Source organism: Vidua chalybeata, chromosome 6 (genome assembly GCF_026979565.1).
Source record: "Vidua chalybeata isolate OUT-0048 chromosome 6, bVidCha1 merged haplotype, whole genome shotgun sequence".
Taxonomy (NCBI): Eukaryota; Metazoa; Chordata; class Aves; order Passeriformes; family Viduidae; genus Vidua; species Vidua chalybeata.
The window spans coordinates 44848640-44865514 of record NC_071535.1 but is presented as its reverse complement, the minus strand read 5'-3'; the positions used below and the strand labels follow the sequence as shown (position 1 = coordinate 44865514).

Genomic DNA, 16875 nt, shown 5'->3' with positions numbered 1-16875 from the left:
GCCAAGAGGTTGTTTTCTGTTTTCGGGTGATTCTCTGAAGACCTGAACATGAATGCTGACAGATGGTGATCTCTGGTATGGTGAATGTGAGTGTTTTTAGTATAAGAACACACATTTTAGTACCATTTAGAAAGCAACACTTATGCTTATAAAGGGCAACAGATATTTTGCCCCATTAATATGGACATTTTTGTATACTTGTAGTTGGTTGTTGGCTGACTACTACTTGTAGTAGGCAGTACCACATTCTGCATTCACATCAAGTCTGTCATCTTAATGGAAGTAAAAGAAGTGAGGCCAAAGAAGACATATATCTGTCCACTGATGATTTAGGGACATGGATATACTTTAGTGTGTATGTTTTTTTGGAAACTTTTCTACTTTTTTACCATTATCTAGGTGTGTGGTTTCAGGGTAAGGAAATGGGTGCAATCTCTAAACAACTTACATTTTGAAGTGATTGCCATCAAGTTTCAGAGTTAAATGACCTAGTTGTGAGGATGGAGGCAGTGCACAGTTTCTGTCAGTTTTAGAGAGGCAGAAGAGACACTGCTAAGAGCAGAGATTGTAGTGCAGTTGTAAGATCAAGCACCTGGAATTTTGTTGAAAAGCACTTTGCTAGTTCTGAAGGTATCACTATGGAGCAAAGGGGAAGAAGGACACACCAAACTGAAGGAAAGGTAACAGAAGCAGTAGCTGGTGACAGTCTTCTTCTGCACTGTTTGTGTGAAGAGGTCTTTGGGAGTGTAGGTAGCAATGGAGGCCCATTTTCTCTGTCTCCAGCAGCCTGGGGAACCTTGCAAGCAGCACAGGTTGCAATCTGAAACTCAGATTGTTTTGGAACAATGTTGCAGAGCAGTGGTGGGACAGGCACAAAACATCCCATCTTGCCTCTGAAATGTGCAACCGTTGGTGGGGCACTGAGCAAGGCTCCCCTACCAGCTTGCTGCCGCATTACACTGTCCCCTTGGACAGTCTCCAAGTACTTATTAGCAGCTGCTCTGTTGAGATGTGCAGAAGATCTGGTGCAGGAGGAGGAGATGGTCTGTCACCAAAGTGGCACGAGGGTGGGCTTATATCAAAGACATTCATTTTGTCTGACAGGATGGCAATAAGTTAATCAAACAGAAAAAGCAGTGAGCAGAAGATACTTTAACCCTTTTCTGCTTCCTTGCAAGTTCTGGAAAGGGGAATCAGTCCTTAAGCCACCCTCAGACGTGTGCATGCACTTCCTTGTCTAGCCTGCTTTCCAGGCTTTCAGTCCAATTCGCCACTGGTGTTCAGGCTATCTCTGCTATCTCGTTCCACCACCCCACTCCTTCTTTGAGGCTTTTTGTCAATCCTGGGTCATGGCTGGGAAAGCCACAGTGTCCTGGTCAGGCTGGGGAGGAAATCCTTATATGGCACCATTAGTGGTCAGCTCTCAGCTCACTAAGGAGATGATTATTTAGGAAACTAAGCACCAGAAAGTTTGCTAATGGTTAAACTGCCCTTTCTTGCCCTACCTGATCTCAGGAGGAGACTGGCACAATGCTCTGCTGTCCTCCAGCCCCTGTGGACATTCCACGGACCCCTGTTTAAAAAATGTGGATGTTCATGCATATGCTGTATTATTAAATCATTAGAGAAGCTGCCCTGTTCTTCCATCAGTATTTCTACTATTTAGACTGTTATGTGGTTTGTTTGGGCTGAGTTTTTTTTTTTTAGCAAAATCTACAAGTACAGACTGTGATGGCTTGGTAATAATAAAGTGCCTCTTTCTATGCAGGGACGCCTCAGAATTTGTCTGAATCCAGTCAAAAGGCTTTATCTTAAAATAACCATTTTTTTATTTTGTAGCACAACAAGACAAAACCATATCTGCTCCACACTGAGTTAATTTGTGCAGACTCCTGATCACCTAATGTTTTAATATTGCAGCTATAAACCCTGGAGTGGAAAGGTGGTGGTCCAAATGGTAACTTGCAGAAATGCCACCAGACACAAGGCTGACAGAAACACTGTGAGGCATTGCTTTAATGATCTTTGTTTCTTTGGGTTATGCAAATAGCTACAGCCTTTTACTTCTGTGCCTGTCTAAGGCCAGAAGGCTGGTGACTTGGTGGAGGCTGCTGTTAAGGTGGCAAGTAGAGAGAAAATGATGGAAAAAATCACTGGCAAATCCACAGCTTGCAAACACACAGGCTGAAAATAAAGCAAACAAACACCAACAGCAACATTTGCAGAGTATTCATCCAGTTCTGGCTTCACCTGTACATAATCTTCAGATGTTCTTGGCATTGGATCAAGATCCTGGTTTGTGTTGTGAGGACTGAAGCAGGAAGTCCCGGGTTTGACTTGAATACACTGCAGCCAAAATCAGGTGTGGTGCATTCAATAGGGAAAGTAGCATTTGAGCTTGGCTCCTTATTATTGACAATCATTTCAAGCAAGAAAACCCCTGCTTTCAGCATAAAGGATATAGGCTCAAGTTCCAGGTTATTATTTTTATGCAATCCTAATCCCTCAAGTTAAAAATCACCCTGGCAAAGCTCTAGGCAAGGATTTGGTAACTACTGTCATTATTACATTTTTTGTCTTTTCATAATGGCCATTCCCTGTTCTCTGCCACTCCACCCAAACCCCCACTTTTCCTACTCTATGGATTCTTGCTTATGTTGCTTTTCCAGCATTACTTTCTGAAGGGGTTACCTCTTGTTCCCAAATACATTCTTTCCTCCAGCTTGGGCTGTTCTGCAAAAAAAGGAAGCAGCTGGTGCAAAGCATTCTAGCGTGAGTCAGAAATCCTTATGGATGAGCTGAACAGAGTGGAGCAGAAACCAGGTCAGCAGCAGCTCTCATGAGAATTTAGCTGTATCTCTGTAGTGGCCATTCTGCTCTGTCCTCCCAGCCTTTCTACTTCCCTGTACGGTCACACCTCTGTCAGGAAGGATGTGCATAAAACCTTTGTGTGGACAAGGCAGGTTGTACTGACCAGCAACAGCACGTTTTACTTTTCTTTAGGAAAAATCCATCAATTCACTTACTGGAAGTGTTTTCCACCCCCATTAGTGAAGCAAAGCCTGTCTGCCCCCTTTCAGAATGGTGTTTTGCATGTGAGGACCAGCTCTTGTGTGTGTCTGTACAATAAGCATCGGACAAGTCCCACATCTCTCTCAACACGACCATTACAAACCAGAAGCGGAAGACACTACATTCTCTCCCTTGTGGCGATGTTGGAGTCTCTGCGTCAGGAGAAATCCAAATGCTAGGACAGCCAACAACAATTCCCACAACAATCCCACAAAAGTGGATTTGGACACTTGGGAATTGGAATGAATTCATCTGGCAAGCTCCAGTTCTGGTTTATTATATAACCCTACAGGATGTATAGATATATAGAGGATCTATAGGTATAGGATGGCAGCATTGCCTGCTGAAGTGTGTACCAGGCCACATAAATGGAGCACAGCTGCCAGAGGTAAGCTACAACAGCACTCCCATCCAGACTTCACAACGTCTTCTACGGATGAAGCATGCATTTGTGCTTGACTAAGAGATATTCCCGGCTGCAGTGTGTTGGCAGGACAAAACAGTGGGGCTGTGGTTAAAAACTTTTCAAGAGCTGCTTTCTGCCTTGTGCTATGACCCCAGAGCAATTTTCAGTTTTCTGATACTCCCTTTCTGCCCTACCTTTTGTGCAGTTTGTGGCTCTCTTTGGTCCCAGGTTCTCTCCATTTTCAGCCAGACTTAGTTAAAAGATGGAAGAGAGTAAGACAGCTAAGTAAAGACAGATGAGTGCAGGACGTTGCAACACATTGCTCCACAATGTCAGGTACGATACACATCTGACAGTGCACTGCTAGAAATATCTTTCAGGCTGCTTCTGTGAGGAGATAATGTATATGTAACTCATGCTTCAGAGATTCCCATGGCTTCTGAGAGAAAGGATTTCTGGCAGAGTGTGATATGGATTTTTCATGGGAAAACTGCAGTAATATGATGCCAGTGGCACAGCTCTAGGAGTTTGAACATAAACAGGAGCATCCTGATGGGTCCCAAGTAATGTTACAATGTTATAATGTTCTGCAGATGCACAGAGAAGATAATTTATAGCTGTTTGCATTTATTTAATGCTTTACAGTAATTAAAAATCCAGTCAATTCAATGGTCTCTGCTTGTGACCAGTTCTTTAATTTGGTCTATATTGTTAAAATTAAATTACGTGAGAGTCTTGGCTTTAAAGTAAGTTTAAAAAGAGGTTTTGGGATTTAATTATGAAATTTTTGAAGTGACTACTATCAGTGGATGGGAACACCTCTGCTCAAATATGAGGAGTTAATATCAGTGAAATTTAGAGAAGTTTATCCACATTATCACTTCTAAGGGTACTTGTTTCACATTTCCATATGTTTCCTCATATACACCAAAACAAATTTAGAATGATAGTCAAGATTTGTATGCAGTATCTTGCTTGAGGAAGCTAGAATGCTCTGAAAAGACTTAAAAATTAGAAGAATTGGCCAGACTCATGACTTTGTGGGACTGAATTCAGGCTGGAAAAGATGTAGGGTCAGAAAGAAATCCAGTTCTCTTCAAGACTGTTACACCAAAGCAAGCCATTGCACACTTGGCCTCTGGAGAGCAAGGATTGTCTTTCCCTAGCTAAAATGTCTCTTCTTTCAGCCTAGGAAAACCAGTGCTCCTGCAGTCTGTGCTGCCTCAGTTGCACAGAGCAATAGTGCCTATTCCAGGACTGGTATTTTGCAGAGAATGTAATTCCCAAGGAATGTATTTCCTTATCATACCACTGTCTTTAAAAATAAAAGCTCCAAAGAATCATCATGGTTTTTTTTTTTTCACAACGTGATTTTCATTAGTAATTTATTCAGTCTGGCAGATGCCAGCATGCAAACTATGCAAAGAGCAGTTCTCTTCCTCCAAGTGTAAATATTTATAGATCATATTAAATGGTATTTAGTACTATGCAAACATATTGTCAACAGTTCTAGCCAGATTCTTCCCTAATCGCAGCCTGGGAGTTGGCACAGGCATGTCCTTCATGAGGAGATGATTATCAGAAAAAATAATAGCAGGCTAAATAGGTTCTTGGCTTAATTAAGACTGGAGTTTATACCAGAGGTGAATCTGGCCTACACCAAGTTAAAACTGTTACAGCAGCTTGTATGTACCACACACAGAGCTGGAAAGTTGATGCTTCCCTGGGGGGACAGCTTTCCCAAGCAGGCTGGGAACCTCTCTCGGCACTGGACAAAATGAGCTATTACAATGCAGGACAGGGAGTTTCAACCTTTTATATGTTTTAATGTAGTCCCACATTTTCTTAGACATAATGGGAGGTGTATAACTATTCCTCAATTTGCATTAACTGGCTACGTTTATTTGAATAGTCCAGAAGAGCAAATATTCCCCATTCAGATCACCATCTGTTCTTAAAACAGAAAAGTGTTATTTCTTAAACACAGATATGCCTTTTGGTCTCTAGCTCAGCCAGTGCAAAGTCCCTGGTTGGGTTAATGTCTGGGACATAGCTGGACTACACTGAAGCCATTTGTGTTTCAACTAATATCCTAAAATCTCCTTTCCTGCACCACCAGCCCAAAACCCTTTGATAGTATTTTGTTATATCCCATAATCTCTACTCTCCTGACAATCTGGAATAAATGTAAACCAACTGAAAGCTCATTTATATTCTATGAAAACCTGCTATTGCAAGCATGTCTTAGCACCCTGGCTTTTCACACGAGACATGTAAAGTTGCAAAGATCTCTAAACACTTCAAGATTGTCCTCTGGGTGTCTCAAACGAAACAGCCCAACTGACTTTCTCCATGCATTGTAGGGAGACAGGCGAGTGAGGGCACGTTCATGGCAGCCCATTCTCTTTGGCTGCGCAATCACAGCTTTTTTTCAGTGCCTATACTTTCCCATTGTGCATCTGGACTTCTCTATGGGCATTTTTTTATTTCTCCTGGGACTGTTATTCCCAGAAATGTGCTTGTTTTCCACTACACCAACCCTAAGAGCCACATGCCCTTGTGCTTTACTCAACAGCTTCACAATATTTCCACCACCATTGTGCTTGGTCCTGCCAGATAATCTGTTCTACAGCAGACAGTCCCCCTCCCCCCTTAAACTGTCTCTTCTAATTCTCTTACATTGCGGAGCTTCCTTCTCCCTTCCTCCTCCTCTGGAAAGGAGGGGAGGGAATATTTCAGTAAATGCTGGTATCCTACATGAATGATGGAATGATATATCTATACAATGTATACACATAGACATGCTTTAAATGGACTACTTAATGCCAGCTTTGCATTTTGTCTATTTTTAATTAACTGATGGACCAGGGTTTCAGCTCCTCCACCTCCTCCTCCTCCCTGCTCATTTTGAAAAGCAAATTTCTGTGTTCTAAAATTGCATTGGGACATGTGAATGATTTTGGCATCACTTTTATCTACAGCCAGATTAGCAGTAGCAGACAAATCCATACATGACTTGTAGGAACAAGAATTCCTTCCTCCCCTGTTTGATGGTACAGTTACTATGTGAAGCATCTCACAGTCTGGACTGTGTCTGTGTGTGCACAAAGCTGGTTTCTGCATGTTTTTTTTTTTTTGATGACCCTTTTTTCATATCATCACAGAATGGTTTCAGTTGGAAGAGATCATAAAGATCATCCAGTTCCCACCCCCATGCCATGGACAGGGACACCTTTCACTAGACCAAGTTGCTCAGGACTCCATCCAGCCTGGCCTTGAACACTGACAGGAATGGGGCATCCACAGCTTCTCTGGGAGAACTGAGCCAGTGACTCACCACCCCCACAGTAAAGAATTTCTTTCAGTGTCTAATGCCTCTCTGGACAATCTGGAAATAACCAAAGGACCTGAATTCAGGAGACAGTGTGCTTGCTCAGGAATGGGCACCCATGGTTTCTTGAAGTCCTGCACCTGATGCCATCTCGTGGAGCCAGCTCCACGTGTCAGAGTGCAGCTCAGATATTTATATCATGTATTTGTCTGTATATACATGAGCAGTACATGGTCTAGAAATGATTCAAAGCTCTGTTGCTGGTAGGGTTTGCCCCAAGCACTGGGGGGGCTGCTGATGTGCAAACTTTTGCCATAGACAGCGACACTAGAAACAACAAAATGATCATTGAAGAGCTGATTTCTGGTCTTCGATTTAGTATTTATTTCAGCAGCATTCTCTGTTTAAGCAATGCTGTGGGCAGTGGACTGGCATGTCCGTAAAGCAAAGACTTGCACACTGTTAGGGGTTATATGAGAACAGTTATGTCTGGATTATGGTGGAATGTGTGTTTCTCATACTCCGGGATAGCAAGACGCTGTTAGCCAGTATACTTTTTTTTTTTTTTTTTTTTTTTTTTTCCTGCTGGGTGGTGATAACGAACCATAGAATGGTTTGGGACGGAAGGGGCTTCACGGGCAGGGACACTCCCCACTAGACCAGGCTGCTCAGAGCAGCGTCCAGCCCGGCGTCGGAAACATGCGCAAAACGGGTCGGCATTAACGGGAGCTTTGCCAAGGCCGCTCCCGCTGCTCTGCCACCACCCGCAGCCGGTGACGCCAGAGTGTACGGTGCACAAAACCCGGGAGGAGAAGGAAAATAGCCTGGTGTGAGCACAGCTTCTCGCCGCTGTGCGCCAGAAAGAACTGCAAAGACACCCCTGCAGTGTTAAGCCGCGGGTAATTCACACACTGCACACCCCCCGTTCCCGGCCCCGCGGTGTCCCGTCACTTCCGCGGGCAGCGCCCGCCCCCGGGCCCTTCCCGGGGCCTTTCCGGGGCGACCGCCAAGAGGCGGGGTGGGGGCGGGGCTCGCGCGGGAGGGGCGGGGCTCGGGGAGCCGGGCCAATGGGGCGCGGAGGGGGCGCGGAGGGGGCGGGGCGGGGCTCGGCCGTGGCATGTGGCGGGGGCGCGGGGCTCCGGCGGTCCTGCCTTTCCCTTCCCGGGGCTCTTCCCTGCTTTTCCCTGCCCGCGGGGCCGCGCCAGCGCCGGCCGAGCGCCTCTCCCGCCCCGGGGCCGCTTTCTCCGCCGGGCCCCGCCACGTCGTGAGTTACGGGCGGACTGTGACTCTTCCTGGGCCTGAGGGAGCGCGGGCGGGAGGGACGCGGTGCCGGGCGAGCGGCCGTGCCGGGGGTTTCCGCGGGGCGCGGAGCCCGGGCGGGTGCGGCGGGCGAGGAGCCGCGAGCGGGGAGCGGCGGCTCGGCAGCCGTTCCCGTCAACTGCCACATAAGTTGCGAGTACATTTGTGGCACGAGTTGGGAATAAATTTTGCAGTAAGTTGCAGCCCTCCCCCCGCGGCAGCAAACGCTGCGGTCGGTGAACGCTTGTAGATGGTTTTGTTAGTGGGGAGGCGGGAGCGGGGAGAATTGCGGGGAAGAGGTGATTGACTCAGCAAGTAACTCACCGCCGGAGTATGACATTTTTAGGCCCTATGGACCACCTCAAAGATCCGGTGTCTGTGGGAGTCGCCACTCTTAGGCACGGCACCACTGATATGTAAATATATTGTGTGTCCAAATAAATAATGTTGAGTGTGTGCAGGTGAGGTTGCGCTGGTAAGTGGCATCCTGTGGCATCGCACTGAAATATTTTTCAGTTTATCCCATCTGAAGTACAGGTTTTCAGAAGATTTAACTGTACCCTGCACAATGTTGGCAAGGTGGCAGCTGGAGTCCAGGAAGTGTCAGGAAGAACAAACACTGTTCTTTGACAAGCTCACAAATATGGCATTCTGTGGGGATATCCTCTTGCAGTGAATCTTCTTCTGGTGTATTCAGCAAATCCTTTAACTTTCCCCTCTGTCTCCCAGACTTTGTTTTCTAGGATTGGGAAAGTAAACTCTTGTCGCAGGATCCAGTCGAGTAATGTGCCTTGGTGTCCTACATGTTAGCTGACTGAATCCCTGCCAGACTTGGTCATGCAACACCACTGCTGTTTCCTGATAAAGTGAGTTATCTGACTGCTTACTGGAGGGACAAACCCAAGAAATCCTCCCCACCTTTAGACAGATTGCCATGTACTTTTGATGAGCAATGTAAATTTGCTGATAGTGAACATTTGGTGCCATTTAGTCCTCAGAGGATTTATGACTGATTGGTAGCTTTGAAAAGTAGGCTACAGGATGCAGGTTGATGCAATGTTTCTGTCTCAAAAGTGTGTGTATTTTTGTATTAATCTAATTTATCTACCATGATCAGCCACTACTATGTATGTTAATGCAGTCCATTATGTGGCAATGGATAGTTTAGAAGGAAACCATCCATTTTTATTAGCTTTCATATCTTTTTACTTCATTCATATCTGTAGTAGATTTGTGCATGTGTTGGGTGTGTTTGCTGCTTGATTCTGGCTTTTATGTATATATAATACATGCATACACACATGTATTGTTTTAGTACTTTTTTTAGAAGAAATTCCAAGCTACGTGTCTCTTAACATGTTGGTGAGGACATCTTTATTTTTTGTTTTTAATTGCAAATTCCCTGCTGGATTTATAAACCCATCTGCCAAGAAACAGACTTTGCATCTGGTTAGCTATTATTGAAATTCTTATTGGCACATCCATACAACCTGAAGCCTCTGCCTTCTAAGGGAAGTCTCCTGGCAAAGGCTTTTTGAAGGCTACAGGAGTAATTTGCAAGCAAAATTTCAAGCTTTGGTGATGAAAAACTTCAATGCTGAAGACCTGGTGATGTATTTAAAATGTCTGGATGTATACAGTGGGTTAGAGGAAATGTACTAGCAGACTTTTCACTACTATGTTACTGGCTAAATTTTCAAGTGAGAAGGTTGCAGGAACATTAAGGAACAGAGATGTTTGTGCATGGGAAAGCTGGAGGAAAAAGCAGTCAATTCACCAGGACTTGCAGATTGCTCTGCAATGCACAGCAGCTGAGGAACTATGACAACCTACAGCAGCTGGCCATTTGTCCTTGTTTCAGTTGGGATAGATGCTTTTCTGAAGGAGGTGTCTGTACTCTTGTACACAGCGGGTTCAAAGTTCATTTGTGATGTACACGAGATATCCTTCCCACCCCTGTCCAACGCAGTAATTGTAGGGTGAAACTCTATGGGTTGTGCTGAACCAGCAGCCAGACCAGATGACCTTTGACTTTTTTTTCCTCCTGCCCTTAAAAGGACTGGGAGGGCAGTATCCTGCTGTGTGTGTTGTTGTTGGATGCCATCTGACGCTGTGTACTCTGGCTTAGCAAGGTTGGTTCCCTTCCCAGCTTCCAGTCTGTTCTGCAGGTGTAGTCCTTTGTCGTACCCCACATGTCAATGACACCCAGCCTGTCTGGATGTGGCAAGGGCTCCCAGAAGGCTGTTGACTTGGTTGATAGCGGAGCCAAGAAGTCCTGTGAAATAAACTGTTAGTGAGCCCTCTCTTGCGTCATGGTAGCAAGCATTTGATGTGTTCATCCCTCCAGTCATTTCTGGTTTCCTTCCTACAGCTTAGACTGGGGGGAGTTAGTGAAGGAGTTGTGAATTGGCAGCTGGAGTCTGTGGATGCTTCTGGCACTGCAGGGACAGTGACAATGCTGAAAATTAGTGCAGGCAGCACCTGGTTGTGCATTTTGGGTTCACAACTCTTCCAGCTTTTGACTGCTGGCAATCCAAGAGAGTCCCCATGCCGGTGAGGTGCTCAGGGTGCTTGTGGGGCAGCAATTCATTCAGGAAAGGACAGCTTATCTCCTCCATGGTATGGAGACTCCCTTCTTGAAGGAATGTCTGCATTGACATTTCTGCATGGTTCTGTGAACAACTTATCCAATGAAAGTAAGTAGCAAGACCTGCAGAAGTGGGCTCTAATGCTCAGTGGAGCCACATTACTGTCTTGCTGGTGTGTAAAGTAGCACTTGGCTGCTTGCTGTTTTGCTGTCTGGCTTGTGCATTGCTGTAGTTCTGTAGGTGAAACCTTGCATTTAGCTGAGGGCTCTGCTTTGCTGTTCTTGTGATTTCACTGGAATGAGGTTTCCTCAGGGCAGTTTTGAATGTCCATCACCATAGGTGCCAAAACATCTGAGAGTCTTCTATTTCCTTTGCTGGCTTTATTTTTCTTTGCTGTTCTGGGTACTGCCTTCTAAAGGCTCTGATCTTGGGTTTTAGTGCTGAGACGGAGGTGTGCTGCTGCACTGACACCAAGGTGGTGCTGTGTAGTGCTGTCAGACTGGATGGGACTGGAACCCTGTCTCCAGTGGTAGCATTGCCATGGTGGGAAGGCTGGTCTTTAAACACCCTTTGCAGAATGTGAGGTCTGGAATGACAGTGTGTGGGTCTGGATTCTTCATCATGTCCTTTCCTCCTGTTGAATGTAACTTGTCAACCATTTGGAAAGCACGCTGGGTGCTTGGTTGGTTGGTTGCTTTCTTGCAGGACAATGTGTTGTGAAGAAAGGAGCAGAAGGCAGAGAGCCAGGGACACGGGTGCTTGTTTATTTGCAGCCAGCTGGACTGTCCCCCAGGGTGGCAGGGCTCACAGTCCATTTGTACATCTTGCACCTGCTTGAGGAACCAGCTGGTCCCCCATTTGAGCAGGAAGTTTGGCCTGTGCTGGCAGTGCGGGTTGCAGGGGTGTGCCTGGATTATCTCTGTGCATCACCACAGCTCTTGGCACCTTTGCTTGGGGAGACTCAGCTGGGCTGTGTCCCCTAAAGGACAGCTAAATTGTATTCTGCAGATGTGGCCATGGGGTGTTCAAGCCCCTACAGCCACCTCTGTTATTCCCTAAGTACACAGAGAGGGAAGGTGAGGTGGTCTGTGTACAAGAGCCTTTTTATTAACTTATTGAGACATTCAGCAAGTCCCCTTCACTGCTTCTGCTAACAATGACTGTTCAGGAGGGCACTGGGACTGCCTTCTCTGGCTCCACCTGACTCTGACTTGGTGCCAAGCCCAGAGAACTACTTATGCAATAGTCCAGCAAAACATGTCAGTATATATTTCTCATGTGTCTCACTGTCCTGGTTTCAGATTTGTTAAAAAAAAAAAAAAAAAGGGATGAAGGAGAGTGGCTGATAAAATTTGTGTTGAATTTTACATGTATGTTTGTGTTGGATTTATATTTGTTCGGCTTGAGGAGACTTTGCTGCACTTTAACTAAATCTGTTTTTAAGTCCACTTAAGTTAAACTGCTACTACAGCTAGTGTGTGGAGACCAGGATGAAATCTCATTAATTTTAATAGGATTAAGCATGTTCTTTTGCTAAATCTTCTGCTCTATCTTTATGTTTGGCTTTTCTATATAGAAAGCAGGATAAACTTTTCCACTCTTCCACCTCTTTGTGAAAATGCTTTGACAGGCTCACAGAAATGTCTCTCTGGTTGCATACAATAACATTTTACACATTTTTTTCCCTATGCTTTCAGCTGTAGTCCTACTGTATCCAGTGTTTTATTGGCTTTTGCTTTCCCTAAAGGCACAATAATTCCTGACAGCAAGAAAACAGTTACAAGTGTTTGTATGGTAAGTTTCTACACTCAAAATCATTATTTTTGCTTTTGGTCTCTCTGGATAGATATGAAACTGCTGTAAAACAAGCCAATTAGTAGAGAGAAATTCTGTAGAAGTCAGGAACTGAGCAAGTGCAGATGGGTGAGGGCAAAATGAATCTGTTATTGCTGTTCACCAACCAGGAATAAACTAAAGTACAGGAAATAAAGGTAGAAGTGGTCTGAATGCAAACTGGTTGAAGGGTAATATTTGGGGTCTGTCTAAGATTAAACAGCCATTAACTGGGGAGGAGGCTGCTTCATGCATTTGTGTTACCTCTTTACTTCCACATTTCTCTTTACTTCACATTTCATGTACATCATGCCCTGAATATCAATATTGATATAGTAATTTGATTTGTTTGTAATTTGTTATAGGAACACTCCTCTTCCCTCTCTCCATCTGAAAAGACAAATCACACAGCAGGTATTTCTGGATGTTCCTGAGATGCTCCTAATGACACACTTATTACATATGTGCTTTCATAGGAAAAGCTGACTGTCTTGTAGCTGTGCACTAAGCTGGATTTCAAGAGACTTGATTTACATTTTCAATTCCAGTTCTGATCAGTTCCTACTATAGCTATACACAAATGACTCAGTCTCACACCCCTTTTCCCACCCAGTGAGATAAGGGAGGGTTGATCTACCTTGCCTCTGCTCTGCTCTTTTGAACTGATGCCCTGTTGTGCTATGGACTAACCCATATTACAAAGGTTTGGCTTGTGTTTGTGTCAGCAAAACTCCTCTATAACATCAGTCCTTTTGATGAAGCTTCACAGTGTGTTGTCTTGCTGGCAGTAGCATCTAGATTGAAACTCCTGTGTCTAATTAAAAAAGGAGAACGTGGTGGGAAAAAAAGCCTTCTGGGTTTTTTTTTTATTTTCCATAAAATAAACAGAGATCAGCTTATTAAGGGGATTAAAGATGGAGAATTCTGACAGGTGAGAAATGCCCAGTGATACCTTGAAATTCTCTATGTGCAAGCAAAGAGCATTTATTCCCATCATAAAAGGGTTTGGCTTAGAAAGGACCTAAACCCCACTGCCATGGGCAGAGATGATCAGGTTGCTCAGGGCTCCTTCCAACCTGGCCTTGAACACTTTCAGGGAAGGGGTGTCTACAGCTTCACTGAGGAACCTGTGCCAGTGCTTCACCACCCTCACAGTGAAGAACTTATTCCTAGCATCTAATCTAAATCTCTCCTTGTCTTGTCACTTTCTTCCCCTGTAAAATGTCCATCTCCCTCTTTTTTTTGTATGCCCCCTTTAAGTACTGAAAGACCACAATGAGGTCTCCCCAGAATCTTTTCTTCTCCAGCCTGAACAACCCCAATTCTCTCAGCCTGTCTTCACAGGAGATGTGCTGGACACGGCACTCCAGGTGAGGTCTCACCAGAGCACAGTAGAGAGGCATAATTCCCTCCCTTGACCTACTGGCCATGCTGCTCTTGATGCAACCCAGACTTTCTAGGCTGTAAGCGTGCATTGCTGAGACATAAATTATATCTTCATCTATGATGATGATTTTTTAAGGGATTGCCAGCAGTTTATATTTCCATTGTGGCAGTGGCAGGACCTATGTGTTGTGGCTGTAATGACCATCTCTGAGGTGGCTGGAGGAGGCACATGCTGTGGCTGAAATGCATCACTGACAGTGTCTGGGATATCCCTGACTCCAGTGAGCACATTTTGGGTGGTGAAGCCAGCAAGGGGATGCAGTGTCATGAGCCTGCTGGTGGCTACACAACTCAATTCTGTTCAGGTCCCAGGTTCCACAGGTTCTCTTAGACTTATTCTCACATACAAAGTTCAACATGGGCTTTGTGTGTTCGAAGAATTACTGCCTAAGACAGATATGCTAATGTGGAAACAGCTGGTGGTGTTCTTCAGGGACACTTGCTTGAGTTTGAGAAGCACATGGCCTGCTCTGAGCTCTAATGCAGATGGCTTTTGTTACCAGCTGACTTGGTAAGCAAAAGCAGGAAGTTGTGTTTGTTTGCTATTTAGCAAGTAGCTTTTGACTGAATCCCATGTATTCATAGGTTCCTGTTTGTTGCTTTTCTGTCCATTGCAAAGGGAACAAAGATTTCTAGGCTTTGAAATTCTTGTAATGTATAGAAGCTGGATAGATATTGATGCAATGAAATAGGTGAATTAACAGCTGTAACAGAAATGTGTTTCCAGTGCTGATAAGCCATCCTCTTAAGGAATATCTGAATGAAAGAGTTTAAAAATAAAATATAAACAGAAAATGCTGGTGAGTTGTGGGATTTTGGTTGCCTTTTTTTTTTTTTTCTGCAGGTTTTGGCAATATTAGTAAATTCTTTCTGGGTGGTATGTTCTGCACTTGGTCTTTGACCCCTCTGAAAGTGGAAACAGATGTAATGCAAACTGTGGAGTAGGCAGCCTGTCCCCTGGGAGCTGACTGAAAACAAACCCCTCTACTGAATGAGCTCTTAAGTTATTGCATGTCTTGGGACAGATTTGTTTGCTGTAAATCAGTAAGATAACACCTGCAGTGGTCCCTTCTGGAGTTAAAAGGCATGCTCCAAAATTGTGATGAACAGCTGACTCAGGCATTTACATTTACAGTTGTTTCTTAGGAAGATGTAGTGAATGCCATCCAGTGAACATAGGGCTATAACACAGAATTTCATACAGAGATTCAGCTGCATAAAAGATGTCTGGGTGAAGGAGAGAATTTGTAAATAAAATACGTGGACAAATTTATTTCAGTATTTCATCTCCAGGAATGTTACTGCTGGGGGGAAGTGCTCTAAAAAGCAAAGACTGAAATGGTGGGTATACAATTTAAGTGGTTAGAGAGTGTTTGATTTTTGTAGATGTTAATATGCATCTACATAGTTCTCTATCTTGGCCTATAGGTGCTAGAGGGTTTGTTAAGCAGGATCCTCTTCAGATGGCTGTCAGAAAAAAAAAGGCATATAAACCCAAAACTAACCCCTAAATCCTCAACACATGATCCTCACTGCAGTGCAGTTTTTCTGCTCTGCTGTCAGCTTGGCAGATTTATCTCATTATATAATTCTAGGCAATTGAAGTGAAAGTGCCCTTCTCCATTACATCCCAAGAAGATGCTGGTTCTAAACTGCCCAAAATAGAGAAGGAACCTGAAGAGAAGACTTCTGGTCCTCTGACCCATTGCTGTCTGGAGTTTTCTCTGATCTCTTCTGGAAACTTTCAGATTTCTGAATGATTTTAAGAAGCAAACACACTTCTCAGCAGTTGACAGTTATGATGCCAAACATGCATTGTGTCACTCTGAGATTCCTGACATTCTGTAGGGATGGCTCTGCTGTTTATAGGGCAGTTCTTGGTTTACTGCAGACTGCAGCTTTTGAGGAAAGCAGCATTGGTGCCACTTCACCTTGTGTTCTGAGGCAGTTTACCGGTGGGATTTAACCCCTCTGCTTCATTACAATTGAACAGAAGCAAGAGCAGCTGAAAGGGCAGGGGCAGGTTTATGGGTTTGAGGTCCCTACAACCAGCTGATGGGACTCTTCAGCCTTCAAGCTGGACTTGTTAGTCTGGTCTCTAGTTCTGAGGGTCCTAAACTTTGTTTAAAGGATGAGGCTGAAGAAGTGTTGTACCTCAGTGCGGGCTGCCTGGGTTCTCCCTTTTCTGCATTTATAGCCATTTCTCATTCCAGTCTTGCAGAGTCTCTAGCAGCAAACAATTTGAAACAAAAGTTGTTTGATAGGTAGAAGTGCATGTTTATTCAAGTGTGAATCCTTTGATTCTTGGCACATCTTTTGTTTTGTATCTGATTTCATTCAGTCACAGTCTGTTCCACGTGTTGATTCCTGACCTACAATGGTGTTCTGCTGCTCTGATGATATTGGACAGGTTTGTACTGGAGTACACTGGAGCTGAAGTCTTTGGAACACCAATCAGAAGCAAGCAGTGAGAGTTACTGCTTGTAGTGTGGTTATCACATCCTTGTCCTTTCCTTTATTTTTGTTGTCTGAGCTTGGACAACCTCTCCTGGGGAAACTCTTGGCCTAGATAATTAGTGTATCGTGAGCTCATCTTTGAACCAGGGTAAAACCAGGGTCTGTCTTGTTGGTAGTTTGGCTTTTCTAGTTCACTGTTCCTCTCATTACAGGATTGGTGCATCTTTGGCATAAAAACAGTAGCCAGAAATTTCTAATAGGTTCAGTCTTCCTGCTGCTTCTAGGTCACAGCTTCTGGAGAAGTAAGAATAACCTCTTGGTTTTGTTACAAGTTCAGGTATTAAAATTTGAGAGAGAGGTTTCAAGTTTGGGGGTTTTTTCTGTTTGTTGCTGTACTGCTGAGCAAAAATGGAAGACTGATATTAGCACAGAGGCATCTGAGA

The 16875-nt window shown here is 44.4% G+C and overlaps 1 protein-coding gene across 10 annotated transcripts in view; it reads left to right on the top strand.

The window, feature by feature from the left end:
* C6H11orf24 (chromosome 6 C11orf24 homolog) overlaps window positions 1-16875 on the top strand; it is an 85064-nt gene that overhangs the window by 56254 nt on the left and 11935 nt on the right. The window contains exons 1-3 of one of the 10 annotated variants that reach the window (XM_053946683.1): window positions 7191-7708; window positions 8838-8974; window positions 12394-12490. The exons of 4 other annotated variants lie outside the window; for them this stretch is intronic. The gene's annotated coding sequence lies outside the window, so the exon portion shown is untranslated. Of the gene's footprint in view, window positions 1-7190; window positions 8074-8226; window positions 8302-8837; window positions 8975-12393; window positions 12491-12922; window positions 12944-16875 lie in introns of those variants that run through there. 5 more of the 10 variants (XM_053946690.1, XM_053946681.1, XM_053946682.1 and 2 more) reach the window with 5 other exon arrangements.